This window comes from Leptonychotes weddellii, chromosome 13, assembly GCF_054177405.1.
Source record: "Leptonychotes weddellii isolate Sample4059 chromosome 13, ASM5417740v2, whole genome shotgun sequence".
Taxonomy (NCBI): Eukaryota; Metazoa; Chordata; class Mammalia; order Carnivora; family Phocidae; genus Leptonychotes; species Leptonychotes weddellii.
Window position 1 is genome coordinate 35,255,930 of NC_138381.1, and position 18,221 is coordinate 35,274,150.

The window sequence follows — 18,221 nt, forward strand, 5'->3', positions numbered from 1 at the left end:
TCTGTGGTCTTCAGAAATGCATGTTTCATCAGTTTTCCTCATCCATAAATACGCTGTTTGCATGCTCACCATTGGAGGGCATGACTTGGCAGCTCTTCTCTTTCTCTGATGGGTATCCACTGAACTATCTGCCTACTCACATCATCTCTAAAATGCCAGGCAATGTGTAGTAAGTTATCATATTCTAAAGGAATAGAGTTTTTCCTATATGGGAAATAGCTAACACAGTGGATATCAACCATGACCTTAAATTCATGAGCACCAAAGAATAGACCAATTAGTAAACCAATCCAGAGAAACTTGATTACAATTAGTAATAATCACGCCTCGGATAAACCTCATCGACTACAATACTGCCCCTGCGCAAAGCTGAGAAACTTGATTACAAACATTCTTACTACTGCAAAGCTACCATCATACTTCTTTTAGACCAGAACAGACTCTGGGAATATGTATAATCACATTTTAAAATAATAAAAATACGGAAATATTTTATGTTCCATTTTATTTCTGTAAAAATATAGAAGTTTTATATGTATGAAAACTAAGCAAAGTAAAGGTATATACCAAAATAAAGTGTTTTACAGTTACATAAAATATCCCTTATGGATAATTAAAATGCATTTTTACCATTCCATTTCAAAAGTTTGAGATTATTGTACACATTATATAATATTTGAGAAACAGGGTTAAAATAGTTTTCCCGGAATTTTTATTTGCTCTGTGGGGAAGAATACTTGACCTGAATTCTGTTGATATTTTGTGAGCAAAATAATTTCTTTATGAGTTTGCATTCTTTCAGCATTAGTTAATGTGGCTGGGCTTTGAATATGAATTAATTCCAACTTGAGTTTTTGCAAGATATCTTTCTTAATGGATATTAAAAGTTTAAAACTTTTTCCATGATTTTTTTTTTAACTTCTCTGGTTAGTTCCTTAAATATTTAATTTATCTCTGTCAGCAAAGAACATGATTAATAGTAGAAAATTACTTGTAAATGAGCCCTAACGTTGTTTGCTTATTTAGCAACTATTCATCATATGGAAGATATTTTGCTACATATAGAGGCCATGAAACAAGTAAGGAGAGGGGAACCTCTCTTTACTAAGTGCTGGATTTACTTGGTTCTTTGCATATATGACTTTCTTTGTGGCAATATCACTGCTGAGCTAGTATCATTATTCTCACTTTACAGATGGATAAAACATAATATTTTTCCTCAAGAAACTCACATGCCATTAAAGATAAGTGAAATTAGCATGGTAAATGCTAATTTTAGCATGGAAATTATAAGGGTGTGATCAGATTGTTGTGAGAGCCAGGGGACAGTGCTCTTAATTCTGCCTAGGGAACCCAAGAGGGCTTCCCAGAGGAGGCACTATTAGATTTGGACCTTGGGAAATAAAGGAGATTTTGACAAACAAAAAAGCTAGAGGATGATATTCCAGACACATGGAGCATTCCCACACATGAAAGCTGCTTGAGTATTAAAAACTGCAGTCTCCTGTGAGGGAACCAAGATTGTGGGGAAGACCTAGAAAGAGAAAGGATTGGACATGAAAGTTTAAACTAGATTGTGTAGGTGCTTCCTATGGTGTTATTTGGACTTTAAACACATGCCAGAGAGGAGTGAGAAGGAGAGTGAAATGTTTTATTTTTAGGAGACTTCAGAAGCCTATGGACAAGGAAGTGTTGAGGAGACACTGGGGCAAATGTGAGGTCCTGATTCAGCAAGGAATTACTCTCCTTACTACCTGTCATTTCAAACTTGCTATTTATTTTTGTTTGTGTAAAGATTTTATTTATTTATTTGACAGAGAGAGACACAGCGAGAGCGGGAACACAAGCAGGGGGAGTGGGAGAGGGAGAAGCAGGCTTCCCACAGAGCAGGGAGCCCGATACGGGACTCAATCCCAGGACCCTGGGATCATGATCTGAGCCGAAGGCATACGCTTAACAACTGAGCCACCCAAGAGCCCCTCAAACTTTCTATTTAAATGAGGTGAAATGTAAAGCTGAGCCTATGCCAAAAAGTGATTATGAAGATGAATCTGCTACTAAAGAATCGTATGGTTACAGGGCATTTCTGAGTTAAACATGACAGTCTCGGGAATGCCAACTCCTCCGTACCACATTAGCTCAGCTAATTAGGAATTGAAGCTTAATGTTTTTCTATAGATTTAGCTTATAGAATTATATACAAAGATTATTATTCTGTCTTAAAAGTCTTTTAATCTTTTTCTATCTTTTTATGATGTCTCAAAAAACTGACATTACAGTTTTCATCCATGATTTTATTTTTTTAAAACTTAAATTGAGAATATGGTTACTTCTGTATAAAATTTTTCCTTGGTGTATATGCTTTCCTTATATAATGGTGTATCAGTTTATATCTGTGTAGTGATGCATAGAACATCATTTTGCTGGCCCCTCATAATACTCTGAAGCATGTAGATCAAATGGTTTCCTTCTTCTATGCCTGGGGAATATCAAGCTGAAAAACCTTTATTCCTTTTGGGTGCTATCTAGGGGTTGATTTTCTGGCTTCATTGAGCATTCTCCCACATTCTTTTTTTTTTTTTTTTAAGATTGTATTTATTTGAGACAGAGAGAATGAGAGACAGAGAGCATGAGAGGGAGGAGGGTCAGAGGGAGAAGCAGACTCCCTGCCGAGCAGGGAGCCTGATGCGGGACTTGATCCCGGGACTCCAGGATCATGACCTGAGCCGAAGGCAGTCACTTAACCAACTGAGCCACCCAGGCGCCCCTCCCACATTCTTATAGAAATGATTTCTTTTTAAGTTTTTAGGTACATCTTTGGCTTAGGATGTTATTAGTTTCTGGATCAATGTCAGGGTATGAGTAGGTGGTTTGAATTCAGACAGAGAAATTCACATAATATGTTTATACACTTTTTGGTGCCAAAGTCAGAGGAACATATGGTTTACTGAGCTCTCCATGAATACAGCATTTATGTTAATATTTATTTTAAAATGGATTATTTTTAGGCTTAGTAGATAAATGAAAAGTCTGACATTCGGCTTATGCCAAATATTCATTTTTATAATTTATTTCTCATAATCTATTCATTCTTTGTCTTGTGTTTTCTCTTTAACCACTTTAAAACCCACTAGTTACCCTGAAACAACAATATTGTGCGTATTGGTGAAATTTAGCCATAGTTACAAATTTATTAGAAATTAGATAACGTAATAACTTGACAAACTGGACTATGCTTCCTAAAGAGATTTACGATGTTTGACATGACTCATGTGGTAAATACAGTGAGACCAGTGGCCTCAAGAACCACATTTTTCTCTCAGTAACTCAGCACTTTGGGAAAGTGGGGTTTCTGCAGAGCTGAGTATTTTGGGTGGCTAAATATTAAATCATTAAAAATGATTTTACTTTTGTTTCTCATTTCATTTATTTCTCTTTCATTTCATTTCATTCTAAACTTTCAGTGCATCTTCATTTCATGACAAAAGTCTTCTGACCATAAATTTAACCATGGATTTAGTTACGAATCTTCACTAAGGATGGGCAGTTCTGATATCAGAGCCTCAGCTCCAAACATAGGTACCAGAGAACAGGTGATTTAACAGGCGATCCTATAAAGTCGGTCTTAGAGAAAACCCCCAAGGCAGGTCAACCTGCTTTCTTGGTAATTGACCTCTTTCTCATAATGGTGAAAGGAGCCTGGATTTCTGATAGGCTTGCCAGCTAAGTTGATCTTTATTGATCCGTTTTGCTCAAATGGATCAATCTCATAAATTTCTCACCCTCAGGAAGAAGCCCCATCTGTCCTGGGCTACCAGTGTTCTTTACCTTGTCAGCATTTTAAATTATTATTATTTGCTTCAACAACCCAATGGCTTCTAGATATCTCTAGGACATGTCTGTATTTGTTCTCATTTGCACCCTGTTGATGGGATATATGAAGGACTACCTCTCACTGTTTTTAGGAGTTTATGCAAACATATTTTCTCAGAGCCCTTACCCACGATCTTTCATGAGGAAGAAAATGATGTTTATATAGATCAAAAACCAAGTCCCATTTCTAAGTTCTTTTTTTAATGTTTTGCCTTGAACACAAATAAGATCAAGATAACACTTTAAATGATACAATTAGGTTGAAAGCCCAGTGATCTTCCTACATTAAGATCAAACTTCTCATTAAATCACTTCTCTAGTAACATTCCATGTTTTTATTTTTCTTGGTTTTGGTGCTCATTTTGATACATAAGGAAACATAATAGCGCAGTCTGGTCCTGATACTCAAGGACACCCAGAGAACTCCAACCCATGGGGGTGCCTGGGTGGCTCAGTTAAGTGTCTGCCTTCTGGTCAGGTCATGATCCCAAGGTCCTGGGATGGAGCCCCTCGTCATAGGGCTCAGTGCTTCTCCCTTTCTCTCTGCTGTTCCCCCTGCTTATGCACTCTCTCCCTCGCTCTGTGAAATAAATGAATGAAAATCTTAAAAAACAAAAAACAAACAAAAAAAACTCCAGCACATGGCACAAACGGTCACCTTTTTCACATCTGAGGTTTGTGTTTTGTCTTCTCCCAAGTCTTCTAGGAACATTTAAGTGCGATTTAATAGAAGTCCTTGTTCTGAGTTCTGGAAAGAGGGCAGAGAGCAAATGTACAAAAAGATCATAGCTGTAACTATAAACTTAAGTAATAAAATAGGTAGATGTAAGTGAAAAGTTTATCTGAATCCCAAAGGCATTGTGATTTGCATCAAAAAACAGCAATTAAAGCTTTTTCCTATGCCAGCGTCTTTCCTATTGGTTATTTATGCTCCATGATTAATTAATTTCAGGTGAGGGAACCTGAGAAGTTAGAGGCAGAAGGTAGGCTTTCATTCAAACTTTAGAAAACAAAGAGTCCAGGGGTGCCTGGGTGGCTCAGGTCATGATCCAGGCTCCTGGGATCGAGCCCCGCATCGGGCTCCCTGCTCAGCGGGAAGCCTGCTTCTCCTTCTCCCACTCCCCCAGCTTGTGTTCTCTCTCTCACTGTCTCTCTCTCTGTCAAATAAATAAATAAAAATCTTAAAAAAAAAAGGGGGGGCTCTCACTTTTGTTTACTAAAAAAAAAAGGAAACAAAGAGTCCAGAGAATGAGAAGCAATGGGATATTTTAAATACACCTGTGTGGCATTTACACAGTCACTATACTTGGGGATTGCTAATATACAACTTTACAGAAGAAGAGCCTCTTTTTCAAGTTATTAAATTTTCATTTTTATTATGGGACATATTAGACTCATTTTAAAAAGTTAGAGCTCCAGGGAACCTTGCAGACCACTTAGTTCAATAAATTTATTTTATAAAAGAAGCAGGCCTGGAAAAATTAATTTTGTTTTAGATTTTCTTCGTCTCTTCCACCTTCCTTTCTTCAGTGATTTTTCCATATTTCTCTAGAAGTGGAATTTCTCTTTAAAAAGAAAAAAAAGACCGGGCACCTGGGTGGCTCAGTTGGTTAAGCGACTGCCTTCGGCTCAGGTCATGATCCTGGAGTCCCGGGATCGAGTCCTGCATCGGGCTCCCTGCTCGGCAGGGAGTCTGCTTCTCCCTCTGACCCTCCTCCCTCTCATGCTCTCTGTCTCTCATTCTCTCTGTCTCAAATAAATAAATAAAAAAATCTTTAAAAAAAAAGAAAAAGAAAAAGAAAAAAAAGACCAATATAGTACAAAGAGTTTAGCTCCTTTTTTATTTCAGGGTAATGTTCTGAGTAATGAAAATCAGAATGCTTCATAAATTTCAGCTTTTAATGCCATCATACATTCATAACATGCAAGAATTTGAATACAACTTTAGGTGGGGAACTCAGAAGGTCACATTAGTTTAATTCAATTTCATTTTTCTCTCATTTATGATTGCCTATGAAGCAAGTTTCAGAAGTCCAATGAAGCTGTCAAGCTTTGTACAGTCTCCATGTATGTGAGGAACATTTCCTTTCTAGGGAACTGCCCAGTTATTAGTGTATTTTCTTTAATTCTTTCTAAAGGATCTGCATGTGAGGTTTTTAAAATATGGAATCTTTTCTGTAGCTTTTTACATCAATTTCTTAAACTACTCTTTGATAATTTTTCTTCTAAGAACATTTGTTGAAACCATTTCAAATATCCAGATTCAGGTTTAAATTCCAAGTTCTTTAACATGCCAACTCTCAGCCCCACTCTATTTGGGAGATAAGCCAGGACGTATATAGGAATAACATCACACATAATTGTACTCATGTTTGTGTGTTCTCTTATCCCTTCGTGTCGAATTCACACAAATTTTCTCATTTAATTTTTCCCCACACCTTAGTGAGGTCCATACATCATTACTATTATTCGTGACTCAAAATGGCACAAAGAAGTGCAGCCCCCTCATTGTTACTCCTGTTTTCTTTTTAGCTACATGAGATTTTGAGGATTTGGAGGTCTGTGAAAGTAAAGCAGGACTCATCATCCTCTACACACACCCTAAATCTTTCCACCCACTTGTCTTTGCCCAGTCTGCTCGTCCTCTCCAGTTCCAGTCCTGCGCTTATTTGTCTCCATCTCAAAGTGCGTCTGTTTAAGGAGCACCTGCTGGATCAAGTCAGCCCACCAAATGAGTCCTTTTCTCTCTGTAGTAACAACTCTCAGCCCGACATACCGCACTGCTTGATACATACTTGGCTAACATCGCTCACAATGGCCTCCAGGTGTCTTTTGGAATATTGACTGTACAATTACAGATCACTCTGTAGGATTAAAACAGCTTTGGCTTTTCATCATTTTGAGCCTCAAAGATATACCTACTAATATACTGGGATGAGGTTATGCACTAAATAAATATCCATATGTGGCTTGATGTAGCATGGCAAAAAGTTCAGTTTTAGGGAAGGAAAGAGCCTTTTAAGGAGATGCCTTTTAACACAGTAGGGATGCTCAGGCCTGAGAATGGTAATAGGTAGTCAGAGCAGTAATCATTAGATTTAATACTATAGTCTAAAATGCTGACTGACAGCCCAGCACACGTAGTTTTAGCACCAAATGGGGAAAATAAAAATACTTTTGAAATTTTTTTACCAAGCATGTAAGCTGGGGAGAGGGTGAAGAATGTCTCAACGTTTAGTCTTTGGGCACTGTTGCTTTTACTTGTTCAGTGAGAAAAAGAAGGCAGCTAGGAGGTTTCTGACAAAGCAATTATAGCAAGACACAGATGCTGGGAGCTGACCTGACATTTGCCTCTGGATAGTTGTCATAGCAGCAGGCTGAATAGAGCAGCCTGCTAGGAGTGCTGTTGTAGACTCTGGAGGAAGTCCCGCCCTAAATGGACCACATTAAAACAATATACAAGGATGTTTATCACTCCTTAGCGGTGGCCATCTTTCTCCTTTATTTGGTGTTTATCTGATTTTTAAGTACTCATTTCATAAGAAGTCCATGTGTAAAGGCAATGACAACCCAGGCCTTGGGGTGATTTGCAGCACCATCCACCATAAGTAGATCCCATGTATCTAGGGTATTGTTCCTTGGGGAGAAGGTATTTTAAAGTGTTGCTAACAAAAGAAATGTTTAGATGCTAAACTGGATGTAGCTTTTTTTTTTTTTTTTAAGCTCTGTATGCTGTATCCATACTCAGCACATTTTTGTCCTTAATTACTCTTTGATGACTCACAAATGTATGCATGCACCCCTTCATCTTTGTCTTATCCACGAAAGATAGCCACTTAAAGTTATATATGAAAGATGTAAACATATATAAATATATCTACATAAAGAAGAGGGTATCTGTTAACATGTTAAAAAGAAGGCTCTGGGATTATTTAGTGGGGTACTCATTTGAGTTTTGAAAATGTTACTTTTGGTTTAGTAGGCTAGAGTTGGCATTAACGTGGACATGTCTTTCTAAAACCGAAGTCCTAATAATAACGTTAAGTTGTATATCATTAGACAATCGTATTTTATGAATAGTTATAATTGTTCATGCATAATCTCGAAACACTCAGATAAACTATTGATAACTACCTAACTTTCAGCAAAAAAAGGATATCTATTCCAACGATAAGTAAGGTCTATGATAATCTTGGATGATTCTGCCTAAAACAAAAAAGAATAAAAATCCTAATCCTATGTATGATCAATAGAGAACCTGCATATTCTAAACCATGACCTAAAAAATTTCTAAATATTTTCCAAACAATGGCCTTATGTAGCTATGGAGTAGGCATCATAAAAAGATCATAAAAATTTAGTATAACCATAAACTTGAGAGTGCTTCTTTCTCTTTCTCAGTCAATGTGTATTTCCACCTTTAGGAGGAATTGAATAATTGCATTTTTTTCACTCAATGTTTTGACCCGATAAAAATATAAGCAATGCTATTGGCAAAAGAAAAATAGAACTATAATCTGAGCAGTAATATTTTGGTTTTGCGTAAAGCTTGAAAAAAATGAATATAATATATTGACTCTATAGTAATTTCAAACCAGCATTTCAGAAGTTACAAAATAATGCATATACAAGAAGCTAAAAAGAATATAAACTAAATTGAAGAGTTAGAGTCAAAATTGCATTTTGTCTCTGTTATGAATCAGGTTGGAAATTGGGGGAGTTTTCCAAAAAAGCTTGGAAGCACAATTTGTTTGGACACAGAATATGTAGACATTAAAATATAGCTTTTTACTGTAATGAACCAACTTTTAAAATGTATTTAAAACCATAAAATATATTCACCTCAATGGCACAAAAATTAAAGATATATGTAATCCAAATGTACATACATTTGAATCCATATATATATGAAGAGAGACTCTTCTGTATTACTCCCCTGGGGAAAAGTTAAGCGACATTTGTCTGCTCTCGCCTGCAAGACTAGGTACTAGATATGAAAGTATCCAAGCAGTCCACGTTCAGAGATGAGGAAACCTGATGAACTTTTTTCTCCTCAGAAATAACTTGAATTAGGAATTGTCAAAGTATTTCATTCGTTAAGTATTTGGTAAAACATCTGACCAAAAGCTTAACTTTATTTTTAAGGTTAGAAGTGACCCAGGAGAGAGGGACCTGGCATTCAGTGACTATTGAAAGCAAATGAAGGAGGAGAGTGCCAGTTGGGAGATCGAACACCCAGTAATGTCTTACTTGAAAGTGTTAGAAAATGTAGTTAGAGATGGTTTGAGCAAAGGGAATTGATAAGCTCAGGCAACTAAAAATTCTAGCAATAGGGTCAGCTTTATATGGGGTTGACTATCTTATAGATAAATAGGATCTCCCTGAGATCTCTGCCCCATCTTTGTTTCTATTCTTGGACAAGTTATTCCTCATGGTAGCAATATGGCAGCAGGAGGTCCAGTTTTCCGTCTTCCCATGGACTGTGATTGGGTTACACATGCATCCCTGAAGCACGTGCTGAGGCCCAGAGAACAGAATAATGCAGAGGTTGCATGTTCAGTTTTGGATCCATGGGCGCAGTCAGCTCTGCAAAGCACATGGAATAAGAGCGGGAGAGCAAAAATCAGAAGCAGTTACTAAAAGGGGGAGGGGGAGAAGATAAATGCTGACAAGCCAAAGAAAAACAATATTCACTAGAGTGGGCTGTGTTAGTTTCCTAGGTTTGCCATCTCAAAGTACTACTAACTCAGTGGCTTAAATCAAGAGAAATTTATTTTCTCACATCTCTGGAGGCTGGACGTTCAAAATCAAGGTACTGCAAGGGCCACATTCCCTCCAAAGCATCTAGAGGAGGATCCTTCCTTTCCTCTTCCAGCTTCTGGTAACCCCAGGCATCCCTCGGCTTGTGGTAGCAATCACTGTCTCCATCTTCGTAGGGGCATCTTTCCTCTGTGTCTGCATCTCTTATTTTCTCATAAAGACATCAGTCATATTGGATCAGGTCCCATCCTACTTCAGTCTAGTCTCAACTAGATTATACCTGCAAAGACCTGATTTCCAAATAAGGTCACATTTGCAGGTATCAGGGGTTAGGATTCAACATATGTTGTTTTGTTTTTTTTTAAAGATTTTATTTATTTGACAGAGAGCAAGCACAAGCAGAGGGAGTGGAAGGCAGAGGGAGAGGGAGAAGCAGACCCCCTGCTGAGTAGGGAGCCTGATGTGGGGCTGGATCCCAGGACCCTGGGATCATGACCTGAGCCGAAGGCAGAGATTTAACCAACTGAGCCACTCAGGCAGTCCTAAACATATGTTTTTGAGGGGCACAATTCAACCTGTAACAGTCCACCCCCTGCCCTCCTCACGAAACTCATGTCTTTTCCACTTGCAAAATGCAGTCGCCCATCCCAACTTCATCAGATGTCTTAACCCATTCCAGGATCCATCCTAAATCCCAAATCTCCCCTAAATATAATGAACTCAACAAGTCTCAAATCTTCTAAATCTGGTATGGGTGAAACTCTGAGTATGGTCCATCTTGGGGCAAAATTCCTCTCCTCCGGCAGACTTGGGAAACCTGGAAAACAAGTTAGATGTTCCCAAAATACAATGATGGGACAGGCGTAGGATAGCCATTCCCATCCCAAGAAGGAGGGATAGGAAAGGAAAAAGGGATCACAGATCCTGAGTAAGTCCAAACCCAGCAGGGTAAATTCCATTATATTTCAGGGCCTGAGAATAGCCATCTTTGGTGCAATGCTCTGTCCTCCCTGCCCAGCCAGGCAGCAGCCCCAGGCTCCCTGCTCTCATAGCCCAGGGACATCTGGTAAGCTGGCTTCATCAGCTCCTCCCTCTCTCTCAGGTCTCTGCCTCTTTCCTTTGCCCTACAAATCCTTCTTCTTTCGTTCTATCCCATTTCAAGCTTGCAATTTCTCTGCCAGCATAACATTTTTAATACATTTGTCCGTCTTCCGTGGTTGTTGAGGTGATCCACATTATTTGACGTGACGGTTCTTCACACACCCTTCCTAGATAACCTCGTTTCTATCCCTAGCCTCTCCTGACATGGTTGATTGGACTTAGAAGTCACACTTAAAATCTTTAGCATAGGGTGGCCCAGCCATACCCTTTCTTCAAAGCATGCTGTCTATAAAATTTTCCAAATCAAGTGCTGATTCCTTTGTGTTAGCAAATTCAACCTGCAACATGGATTAACTCCAATTTTTGCATTTTTTGAAGAATGTGTGTATGTCTATTAGGTGGTATTATACCTAAGAAGAATTAACCAACAGAACTATTGAAGGCATAGAACTTAAAGTACACCTATAAATGGAAATATATTACTATCCCCAGTGCTATTTAAATGGGAAAAAATTTACAAATTATCTTTGGGTTTTACTTATTTAAAGATGTAAGGTAGGGCTAATATTTCCATTTATTTGCTTGTTTTTTTAAAATTACATGAGTTTTATTATCAGGAGATTGGCCCAGATTCCCTCTCTCTCTCTCCTACATAGTATAAATATAGTAAACTCTTATACAAAATAAAATTTTGTATCAAAATATGAAGAAATGCCAAAAATCTTAAATCAGTGATAGGTATGGAGAGGATAAACATTTGAAATAAAATTCAAAAGAAAGGTGAATATAGCCCTATTGCCTATTGATAGATGCTTTGCTCTCTCATGAATGTAGCAAATATATATACTCTGTTAGGTTGCTACTGTCAAAACAATAAAAGTACTTTATATACCTCATGTCCCCACATCCAGATAATCTTTCTTTAAAAATATTAAATTTTGGGGCGCCTGGGTGGCTCAGTTGGTTGGGCGACTGCCTTCGGCTCAGGTCATGATCCTGGAGTCCGGGGATCGAGTCCCGCATCGGGCTCCCTGCTCGGCGGGGAGTCTGCTTCTCCCTCTGACCCTCCTCCCTCTCATGCTCTCTGTCTCTCATTCTCTCTGTCTCAAATAAATAAAAAAAAAAAAAAAAATTAAATTTTGTATTTTTCCTAAGTATTTTTTTAAATGCTGCAGCTCAATGCTTTGTATTTATTTATTCATTTTCAGTTCAGACTATGGCCAGAGGAAGGGGTTTTCAGCCTTAAAAGAATCAGGGTAAAACGTAACTCTTACTGCCCACTGATGTAAGTACATTTTGCTTAGTTGTAATAATTGTTAAGTATAAGATGGGAATACTGTGTAGATTTACATTGTTTTTCTGCTTTAGAGACAAAGCTGTTAGAGAACCCAGTGATTCATGCGTATATACCGTGTACATTTCCCCTAATCAAGGCCATCTATAATTAGACTAGTAATAAGTGCTTCTTAATGATTAGGAAGAAACCAATTATTAATGAGCTGTCTCTTAAAAAGTACTGTCCATTCATTAGCTGTAGAGCGCTGACCAAGCTTTAAATGTATACATTCTGTTCTAAAACATTAAACTAAAAGAAACATATATATATACGTATATATATATAGCGCCAAATAAACACTTCCATGGTCTCCTCCCATTTGCCATCCTCCTATATACTTTCGAGATATATATATATATATATCTTGAGATATATATATATATTTACTGTATTGAGAAATTATTCAATTCATTTTAATTTAATTTTGTTTCTTATTTACCTCGTTGCTCTTTTCTGAATGTTGAAAGCACCATAGAAAATTTGACAGTGATTTATTAATTATAGAAATGCCCACTCAAGACAGGTTCTGAAAAGTTGTGTGTATCTTTGTACGAAGGCAAGCACACCCCAGCCCACATTCACCCCTGCACAGCACTGAGGGGATAAACATCAGGGCTGCCTGGCCTCAAATATCTTCCCTTAATCCCTTCCTGAGCAACCCCCTCAGGAGGAGGAAAGGATCTGGTCTCTGTCTTTGTGACACATCAGGATCCCATGTTCTTCGGACGTCAGACATGAAGTAAATGCAATGGACGCTGTTGTATCAGGTAGCTCGAAAGCCTCAGTCCGTGAGGCACAGATAGGGAACCTGGAGCTGAGTTCTGGCTGCGGCCACAGGGCCCAATTCATCTTGACAACTGATTAGGTCTAATAGGTATTTCCAGGAATAATTCAGTAGAGCTCTGCATTGTTAACTCATGACTTGCTTCAACAGGTCAGGAAACACTGCTTCAGTATTCTAAAAAAAATAAAATTAAATTAAAATGAATTGAATAATTTCTCAATACAGTAAATATATATATATATCTCAAGATATATATATATATATATCTCGAAAGTATATAGGAGGATGGCAAATGGGAGGAGACCATGGAAGTGTTTATTTGGCCTAAATGTTGCTGGCAAATGTTTGCATTTGAACCCTTTTCAGGGGGGCATGTGCTCTGGAATCTACCACCGTCCACAACTTCTCATTGTCCTATAGTCAGACCCCTTCTCTCATTTACTTACTTCGCTGGGTGCTTAGAAGCAGTTGAGAGTACCACCTATAGCATATCAAGACTTTTGATTTACCTCATAATAGCTGAGTCTTTTATCACCTGAATAGATCTGCCAGCATTTTGGCTTCAAAAATGAAAGCTTTGCTAAACCTCTGAACAAAAGAATTAGGATGAGAAATAAGATAGCCTGTAGATGTTTTACCCATTCCAACTTAAACGAATACGCAAATACTAACTCCTTTCCACGTTTTGATAGTAGAATAGAAAATATTATTAAAAGAATAGAATGAGAAAGCTATTTAGATTTGATTCTTCTCTCTTTCCATATTTTAGCATGGTTTTGCCCTTGAGGTGATACTTGCTGTATTTAGAAATAATACCTATATCAGTAAGAATACATGAAGGACATATAAATATATATCAGCAAGAATGTACGAATATAGATTTATATATTCAACTCAAGCTGAATTATGAACCTTGTTCTTAACGAACCACTGAATTAAGGTTTACTTCCTTTTTAAAATTCTAACTAGCTGTGTGATTTCTGTGAGCTACTTGGAACCAACAACCTTGCTTGCTACAAAACATGAAGGAGAAACAACTGGGCAGATTTTCTTTTTCCACCCGAAATGAATCTATCAGTATTCCTTTTGAACTGAGGTGCCTGTTGTTCCTGGTAAATTCAGAGGGAAAATAAGCCTCTGGGTCCCCAAATAGGTAAACACATTATTTATGTTTGGTCATAGCAAAGACATGTTTAGTTAAAAAAAAAAAAAAAAAAAATGGGGCCAGAGTCCTTAAGCTAGAATTAAAAGACATTTATAAAGCAGAAAAACAACTAAATTAATTCATTAAAATGAAGGATTCCTGGGATAAAGCATCTTGAAAGCCCATAGCTCATGAAGCATTTTAAAGCCATGGAAGGAGTGAGGCTTAACAGGCTTCGTTAAGCAAGCCCCAAAAGACACACATCTTAGAATGAAGCCCTCATTTTTATTTTTATTTTATTATTATTATTTTTTTTTTAATTTATTTATTTGACAGAGAGATAGCACAAGTAGGCAGAGCGGCAGGCAGAGGGAAAGGGAGAAGCAGGCTCCCTGCCGAGCAGGGAGCCCGATGCGGGGCCCAATCCCAGGACCCTGGGATCACGACCTGAGCCGAAGGCAGCCGCCCAACCAACTGAGCCACCCAGGCGCCCCAAAGCCCTCATTTTTAATTAGCCCTTCTACAGAGTTTGAGATGATCATATTGTTCTTTAGGTGGTGGTGGTATTAAACACCTATACAGCGTTTTATTCTACAGTCCTCAAAAAGCTGTACAAAGATTAATATGACCCTATTTAGATGGCTTCCACAGGGCAGGTAGAACTGTGCACCTCTGTTCATCCAAACACACTTGGAGACAAACGGGCTGAGGGCTGGGCCAGCATTTGACTGCAACTCTGGATGAGCCACTGACAGGAAAGGGAATGTTCTTACCAGCTCTTCACTCCTTTACACACAGGACTCTATCCTATCTTCCCTTTGCCAGGAAAGGCCCACAAAGGAGGGAGAAGGGGGAGGAAAGAAAGTTGTAGTTCATTTGCATTATTTAGGCTTCTGGAAATTAAAAGTATTAATCACCTTGCTGATTTTGCACTGAAATGAAAAAACTGCTTATCAGCAAATCCAGCCTCCTGCACAGTGCCTGGGTTAAAACAAACAGCAAATCCCATCAAAGGGAAATTTTGAAGTGAAGATAATGCTGAATTCATGATGAAATAGCCTTGTGCGGTTCCATTATTTTTCACTTTGCTTAATTTTATTTTAAAGGCTATTTTAGAATTAAAACGCCCCTTCCTTAATAACTGAATGTCGTTTGTCCTTGAAGCTATAGTTGAGGGTAGTTACAAATTTTAAAAGATGAAAAAACCCAAGTTTGAATTTTTGCCTATAAACATCTGAAGATATACCTAAAAATATATTTAGTATGAGGCATACCGAAAAAAAAATCATATTTAGTGTTCATCAGAGTAAGTATTGTTTATTAAGTAAACAGATGAAAATAAAATTAAAAAAAATTTTTTTAATTTTTTATATTTGAGAGAGATAGAGCACAAGGAGGGGGAGCAGCAGAGGGAGAGGGAGAAGCAGGTTCCCCACCGAGCAGGGAGCCCCATGCAGGGCTCAATTCCAGGACCCTGGGATCAGGACCTGAGCCGAAGGCAGATGCTTAGCCAACTGAGCCACCCAGGTGCCCCGATAATAGAAATATTTTTTATTTGAAAAATTTCTCAATTCTGCTGTCACATTGTTTCACATTTAAATAGACAAGCATGGAATATTAAAATGATAGCGCTAGCCATATTTCTTTTTTGCCCTTTGTGTCTTAATTGCCTAACATTAACTTATCCTGTGGAACACTGGGTACGATCTGCTTTGGATACGACTTTTCTACCAGCTGTGAAAGAGCTCCAATCAGTATTTGACAGCTTAAGCCTGATAAAGATCATTCCCTGTGAACGAACAAATGAATATTACTCTTTGTCTCTTCTGGTGAAACATCCCCAGTTCCTTTAAGTTCATTCTAAAGTTTTGAGATCTTCCAGCAGCCTGGTTTTTCTTGCCTGGACAGGTTCAGTCTATCCTGGCTCACAGTGTGGCCATCAGGAAGGTCTGACTTGCTCAGCATAGTGCATTGGGTAAGCCCGCAAACTCTGGAGTCAAGAGTGCCTGAGTTTAGACCTCAGTTTCAATACTTACAGCTGTGTGAACTTGGATAAGTCACTTAGAAACCTTTGTGTCTCTGTTTTTCCAGTATGTAAAATGAAAGTTTAATAATATATAATTCATTGGGATGTCATGCGGATTAAGATAATATGACAGTCAAATAGCACAGTTCCTGGAATATAGTCAATGCTCTGTAAGTGTTAGCTGGTAATATATTTAGCTCTCCTCCTCTCTCTCTCTCTCTTTAGTGTCATTCTTTATTCAAGGAATAATTAAATGCAGGCAGCTCAGCATTCTAGGATTTATAGACTTTTATCAATGCAACTTAAGATGGCATTAGATAATTTTTGTCTAATTCATCCATACATTAGATCCCCTGTCATATGCATTCTAATATTAATTGTTCTCTTTTGTTATACTTCAGTCAATTATAATCAGTAATTCTTAAGTATTACCTGTTTCCCCTGCTCCTGTGTAAGTTCATGGGAAGTGGGCATTCATTCTGTATCACTTATTACAACTGTAGTGTCTTGCACATTGTGTGCCCTCAGCAAATATTTTCACAAATGTTTTAAGGTACTTATAACTGTACATTGTTTCAGAGATGCTAATGTTACAACATTGCCTCCTCACTTTATGTGTATAGATAATATTTTGGACTTAAGTTTAAGGTCTACTTTCAGCCCTGTTGAGTTCAGTGTATAAAATATCAGCCTGTAATGAAGTTATTCAAATCCTGTTGCTGTTAACTTTGCATATTGTTTACTCTTTGTCCTCCTTCCCATCCTGCATCCTGTTTCTTGTTATCACCCAAGTTGTTCAGTATTCTATCAATACACTGACATGTCTCAGTTTAAACTTTGAATGGCACAGGCTAAGAGCACAACTCTGTGGCATGCCTTCTAAAAACCTCTTTTCTAGCTGCTCTAATCCATTCACCTGTCTTTGGATGTGGTCATTCTGTTAGATGTGAACCATCCTCATGGTGCTCTCTTTCAGCACACCCTGCTTTATCTTGTCACGTGTTTTGTTCTGTGTCTAGAAAATCATGATCTGCATTTTTAAGTTTTTGTGTTTTTTTTCACAAGGAAAATGGGGTAAGTTTAGCATGAGTTGTTTCTTGCCATTTTTAACCAGTTTTAAAATATCTGTCAACTTTAATGACTTATATTGCCCTTACAATAGAGACAGTGTGATCTTTCTACTCACATATTTTAAATTTTCCTTTTCTATTAAACAAAACTTTCAGATAGTTTGCCATCTGATGTATTCAAACCATTTCAAATGACAAGAATCTGAGATTAAAAGATATACTTAATGTAGCTATCCAAATCCTAAACATATTGCATTACATCCTGAAGTTTTCCTGCCTGTGGTCTTATATATATTAGTTTGAAAGTATACATGTCTTTTGACATGGCAAAGTAAATCCTTGCCTTTATCTCTGCTTCCTTCCAAAACCCCACTAAAATAATTGTAAGTGGAATATAAAGAAGTTAGTCCTACAAGGAGATACAGAATGGGGAGGATTCAGAAAAGGAAAATGGAAATCTGACATGCAAATGATATCAGGGAGATACCAATAAGAAGCCATTCAATCCATGTAGACCATGAAAGTCTGAGAATTAAGGGCACCAGGTATTACAGAAAGTGGAGAAGCATGAATATGAAAATAGAAGAATTGGCTCAGTAGACCTGAGAAGTTATTAGACCCTTGGTCCCCTCCCCAATTCTGTATTACCATGGAATCTCTTACTCTGATCCCCCAAGGAGGAGATGAGAGGTTTATCCTGCAGAGAAATAAAGGCAAAAGGCTCTGAGCCCCGGCAAGCCAGGTATAATCGCAGGAACAATATACTGAAAATGGGCAGAATAAATTCTTCAATCTGAAGGCTCTGTATCTCTGCTAAAGGCCTTTTCACATTTTAGCTCCAAGAATGGAGATAGCCTAAAAATTTCTTCCATTCAGAAAATGAGAAATCTTCTCTCAAAAATTGAGGATCCAGAGAGGAAGAGAACTATGAATCCTGGCACTCAAATTTCAGAAGCAAAGCAAAGAACAGAAGAAAATTTTGAAGCAAAACATAACCCAAATTCTCAGATTTTTTAAAAAGGTTTTTCCTTGAAATAAGAAATGAATACATGAAAAAGAACAATAAACAAAATCAAACTCTTGGAACCTGAAAAAATATATATGATAGTCAAAATTGTTTGAAGGAT

General features: G+C 37.7%; 1 protein-coding gene and 1 pseudogene across 2 annotated transcripts in view; one reads left to right on the top strand and one right to left on the bottom strand.

Moving 5' to 3' along the window:
* NOL4 (nucleolar protein 4) overlaps positions 1-18,221 on the top strand; it is a 291,164-nt gene that overhangs the window by 202,732 nt on the left and 70,211 nt on the right. The gene's annotated exons all lie outside the window — the stretch shown is intronic.
* LOC115941274 (U4 spliceosomal RNA) lies at positions 247-371 on the bottom strand (annotated as a pseudogene).